We start from the raw sequence: 5,729 nt of genomic DNA on the forward strand, positions 1-5,729 counted from the left end.
TGGTCTGATAAGATACAGGAGGTTATTCCAATTTTTTTGTATCTGTTGAGATTTGTTTTGTGTCCAAGCATGTGGTCAATTTTTGAGAAGGTTCCATGGGGTGCTGAGAAGAAGGTATATTCTTTTGTGTTAGGATGGAATGTTCTGTAGATATCTATTAAGTCCATTTTAGTCATAACATCTGTTAGGTCCTTTATTTCTTTGTTAAGTTTCAGTCTGGTAGATCTATCTTTTGGTGAGAGTGGTGTGTTAAAATCTCCACTACTAATGTGTGGGGTTTGATGTGCGTTTTAAACTTTAGAAGTGTTTCTTTTATGAATGTGGATGCTTTTGTATTTGGAGCATAAATGTTTAGAATCGAGACTTTATCTTGGTGGATTTTTCCCGTGATGAATATGTAATGTCCATCCTGGTCTCTTTTGATTGATTTTAGTTTGAAGTCTATTTTATTAGATATTAGGATAGCTACACCAGCTTGTTTCTTAGGTCCATTTGCTTGGAAAACCTTTTCCCAGCCCTTTACTCGGAGGTAGTGTCTGTCTTTGAAGTTAAGGTGTGTTTCTTGTATGCAGCAGATGGATGGGTCCTGTTTTCTTATCCATTCTGTTAGCCTGTGTCTTTTTATAGGTAAGTTGAGACCATTGATATTGATGGATATCAATGACCAGTGATTGTTAATTCCTGTTATTTTTTGTGGTTGTGTTGTGTTGTCCTTCTTTGGTGTATGTTGGTGTGGGATTATCTATTGCTTGATTTTTCATGGATGTGTTTAGCTTCTTTGGGTTGGATTTTCCCTTCTAGTGCTTTCTGTAGGGCTGGGTTTGTGGACAGGTATTGATTAAATCTGGTTTTATCCTGGAATATTTTGTTTAATCCGCCTATGGTGACTGAGAGTTTTGCTGGGTATAATAATGTGGGTTGGCATCCATGGTCTCTTAGTGTCTGCATCAGATTTGTCCATGATCTTCTAGCTTTCATAGTCTCTATTGAGAAGTCTGGTGTTATTCTGATGGGTTTGCCTTTATATGTTACTTGGTCTTTTTCCTTTGGGGCTCCTAATATTTTTTCTTTGTTCTGTGTGTTTAGTGTTTTGATTATTATGTGGCGAGGGGATTTTTTTTTTTTTGGATCCAGCCTATTCGGTGTTCTGTAAGCTTCTTGTATCTTCATAGGTATTTCTTTCTTTAGGTTAGGAAAGTTTTCTTCTATGATTTTGTTGAATATATTTTCTGTGCCTTTGAGTTGGTATTCTTCTCCTTCTTCTATCCCTATTATTCTTAGGTTTGGTCTTTTCATGGTACCCAAATTTCCTGGATGTTTTGTGCTATGACTTTTTTGTCTTTAGTGTTTTCTTTGACTGACGAATCTATTTTCTCTATCGTGTCTTCAGCGTCAGAGATTCTCTGTTCCATCTCTTGCAATCGATTGGTTATGCTTGTTTCTGTAGTTCCTGTTCGTTTAGTCAGGATTTCTATTTCCAGCATTCCCTCAGCATGTGTTTTCTTTATTGTCTCAAATTCATTTTTCAGATCTTGGAATGTTTCTTTCATCTGTTTAATTGCTTTTTCTTGGCTTTCTTTGATTTCTTCCCATTTTTTGTTCGTTTTTTCTTCCATTTCTTTAAGGGAGTTTTTTATTACCTCTTTAAGGGAGTTTTTTTTATTACCTCTTTAAGGGAATGTTTTATTTCTTCTTTAAGGGCCTCTATCATCTTCTTTTTTTTTTTTTTTTTTTTTTTTTTTTTTTTTTTTTTTTTTTTTTGGTTTTTCGAGACAGGGTTTCTCTGTGTAGCTTTGCGCCTTTCCTGGAACTCACTTGGTAGCCCAGGCTGGCCTCGAACTCACAGAGATCCGCCTGGCTCTGCCTCCCGAGTGCTGGGATTAAAGGCGTGCGCCACCACCGCCCGGCTTCTATCATCTTCTTAAAGTCGTTTTTAGGGTTGATTTCTTTTGTTTCTTCTGTCATGGTATGTTCAGGTCTTGCAGGTGTAGAATCACTAGGTTCTGATGTTGCCATATAGGTCTTTATGTTCTTGCCTGTATTTTTGCACTGGCATCTACTCATCTCTTCCTCTGCTCAGTGCAGGTGGTGTCTGTGTCTGAGAGTGCCTCCCTTGTTCTAATTTTTAGTCTAGGTTCAGTAGGAGTTCTTGGTTAAAATTGGTGCTCTTGGGCTGTTTCTTCAGGGGCAGCTGATTTCAGTTGGTGAAGTATATACTTATGATTCTGGTGATCTGGTTTGGTGGCTGGGCAGTGCCCTCTTCTGTGTTCCTAGGTCACATTTTGTTCATTCGTCAACTCCTCAGCTGATTTTGTTTCTTCAGACTTCAAACTGTAGGGATCTGAATCCTCTCCCGGATGGATTTCAGCTGAGCGGGGTAGTCTCACCAGCACCTCCAAGTTGTTGGGTTTTGCAGGATCAGCAGCTGGGCCCTGGATTATCCTCAGACGGAGTGTTCAGATTCGTTCTGGTTCTGTCCCACTGAGATAGCTTCTTCCCCGGGTGTTGGGGTTAGAGGCGTCCCTGCCTCTGCTTGTCGCTGCTGCCAGGCTGTCTACCTCTGGGGGCCACCGCCGGGCCTGTATGTCTCTCCCGGCTGCTGTCAGGCCTGTATGAACCTGTCGGCCGCAGCTGCCGGGCCCCGTCTACCTCTGTGGGCCACAGCAGGGCCTGTATGTCTCTGCAGGCTGCTGCTGCGGGCCTACCTGCCTCTGCTTGTCACTGCTGCCGGGCTCGTCTACCTCTGCAGGCAGCCGCTGGGCCTGTATGTCCCTGTTGGTCACCGGTGCCGGACCTGTCTCTAAACTACCCTTTTATCCTATCATTTCTATAACATATATGCAGTATAACAAAATAATCTCAAGTTTGTACCAATATACAAAAATCCAAGTCAATGTAAAATATTTTAAACTAATAGTTGCTTTTTAAAAGTAGATTCAGTAATCTGCCTTTTTATCCTATGTCTATATCCCCCTTTGTCTTTTTAGAAAAAGATCCCTGAATCTAATCTCCTTTGTTCACCTTTTTCCTGACCATTACCAATAACAACTTGTAATCAACCACACTAAATGATGACAAATATCCATAATCCACTGAATGACCAAAAGCCACCCACCTCACCTCTTGGGAATGTGGGTGTCATGTTCTTAAAATTACTCCCTGCTGTCTGGGGGCAAGGGCATCTTTAGGGGACCCTGAAAAAATGGGTTAATTGTCAAGTCCTGGGAGAGCTAGCTGTATCATTGTTGTCCAGTCTCTGTGTAATGAGAAAGTGTAAGGCTTGTCTCAAGTCCTGGTTGGAGTAGTTTGTGAGGCTGGATCATCTCTACCAGCCGCCTTGAAATTGTCCTGAGCAGTTTGTAGTCCAAAGCCGATCCTTAGGTGGTGTTTGTCAGCTTAGTGGTGTTACCATAGTCCAGGTGGAATCATGATTGTGGGATCCCATCATCTTTTTGGAGACTTCAGAGATCTTATTAGGTCAAATTATTCCTTTTGTTGGTAAGTTTTTTCTGGATAGTTCTCCCTTCTTTGGATGCTTATTTGTCCAAAGGTCTTTAAATTCCTCCAGATGGTTGTTTTTATTTTCCTGGAAAGACAAAAACAAAACCCTGCCCCAACCCTAACTTTCGGGAGTTTCCTTTTTGGCAGCTTATATCTGATCAAGTGAAAAGCATTTGTTAGTCTTACAAATTAGTGTAGATTGAATGGTCATGCTGGCTGATAGACTACCACCTCTTCTAATCAAGAGGTCTCTCTTGTTCAAATCTAATCTTTTAGTTACTCTGGGGAGGAATTTCCCCATGGTGATAGGGAATGATTGAACCACGTTTGACATGGGGGGCCTGTGAGAGAACCCCCCAAGGCATTTCCTTAACATAAAGGGTTACCCATTTTGTCCCTTGTTGATCTGCATTCATTGGTCCAATGTCTGCCTTTGCCACACCTTTTGCTACTCCAGAAGGGAGCGGCCTTTTGTTTGGATTATTCCTAGGAAAAGAACATTTTTTCTAGGAATGCCCTGTTTACAATCCCCCTTTTTTTTGAGCTGAGGATCAAACCCAGGGCCTTATGCTTGCTTTGTCTATATCCCCCTTTGTCTTTTTAGAACAAGATCCCTGAATCTAATTTCCTTTGTTCATCTTTTTCCTGACCATTACCAATAACAACTTGTAATCAGCCACACTAAATGATGACAAATATCCATGATCCACTGAATGACTAAGAGCCACCCACCTCACCTCTTGGGAACTACCACTGAGGTAAATCCCCAGACCCTTACAGTACCCTTTTAGGTGACCTTGTTTGCCACAATTAAAACACCTGATGTTTTTATTTTTCTTCAAGCCTCTGGAAATCATGTCAACTCTTGGCATCCTTTCCTAGTAAGGGAAAAGGGAGAAGTCTGAAAGAACAAGGGAGCAAAGGAGGAGTCTGGAAGGCTCTGGAGGGCTGTTAATGTTTTCTGACTATGGGTGAGGGTGAGTGGGACCCCAACAGTAGCATAGAGAGAAGGAAAGAAATCTGAAAAAATGTTATATACCTTAAATTACTTTCTCAGACCCATAAATGACTTTCTCAAACCTTCATAACTTACTTAAACTTTTATATCTTTAGACCTTAACCCATTTTTTTTGAACTGTCATAACGTGTACCATTTACTCTTCTTGACCTATATAATGTACTTGTCTGTCATAACCTTCGGAAACTCCAATCTTTGGTTAGTGTGAAGCCTGTCAGCAAGGCAAACTGTACGTATGAATCAGTCTGACCAGGCAGCTGGGTGTTTGCTTTTAAAGCTACAGTTAGTCATCAATTGCCTCGGAGATCTGAGAAGGATAAATTTGAGTAGGAAGTATAATTTAATTGTTATATCAATTAAAATGACATCAATTTACTGAGACAGTCATTTGAGGCTTACGTTGTTCTTTGCAGAAGCAGTAGTCAGTCTTTAGTTTTCCCAAGAGCTGCACGCCTTAGGCTGGTTAGCCTCAGGTCTGAATTTTTCCTTAGAGGAAGAATTTGGGAAAATTGACCTTACTTTGAGGAGGTAATGTACAGCAGTTAATCTAAAATGTCCACAGTTTGTCAGGTTCCTGGCGGCAGGTAAGGAATGGGGCAGTTTTTCCCAGTGGTTAGCGTTACCACAGTCCAGGGGGAGTTGTCTGAACTGGGTTCCATCTGTCTTCTTTGGAGATCTTAAAGTTCCTTATTAGGAGGGGGCTCTGCTTATTGTGGGAAGTTTTTGTTATTGTTTTGCTTTGGTTTGGTTTGGTTTTTGAGACAAGGTTTCTCTGTGTGTAGCCCCGGCTGCCCTGAAACTTGTTTTGTAGACCAGGATGGCCTCAAACTAGACATCTATCTGCCTGTGTCTCCCAAGTGCTGGCATTAAAGGCATGCATCACCACCAAGCTGTGGGGTTTTTTTTGTTTTTGTTTTTGTTTTTGTTTTTGTTTTTTCGAGACAGGGTTACTCTGTGTAACTTTGCGCCTTTCCTGGAACTCACTTGGTAGCCCAGGCTGGCCTCGAACTCACAGAGATCCGCCTGGCTCTGCCTCCTGAGTGCTGGGATTAAAGGAGTGCGCCACCACCGCCCGGCTCCAGCTGTGGGTTTTTATTGAATATTTTAAATGCCATATTTATCAGATCTCTGAGGATTTTGAGAACCATTATCGATTAAGTATAATCTAAAGTAGACAAATTTTGCTTGTTTTTAGTTGCTTGTTTTAAAA

The sequence above is a fragment of the Peromyscus leucopus genome, chromosome 1, assembly GCF_004664715.2.
Source record: "Peromyscus leucopus breed LL Stock chromosome 1, UCI_PerLeu_2.1, whole genome shotgun sequence".
NCBI classification, from domain to species: domain Eukaryota; kingdom Metazoa; phylum Chordata; class Mammalia; order Rodentia; family Cricetidae; genus Peromyscus; species Peromyscus leucopus.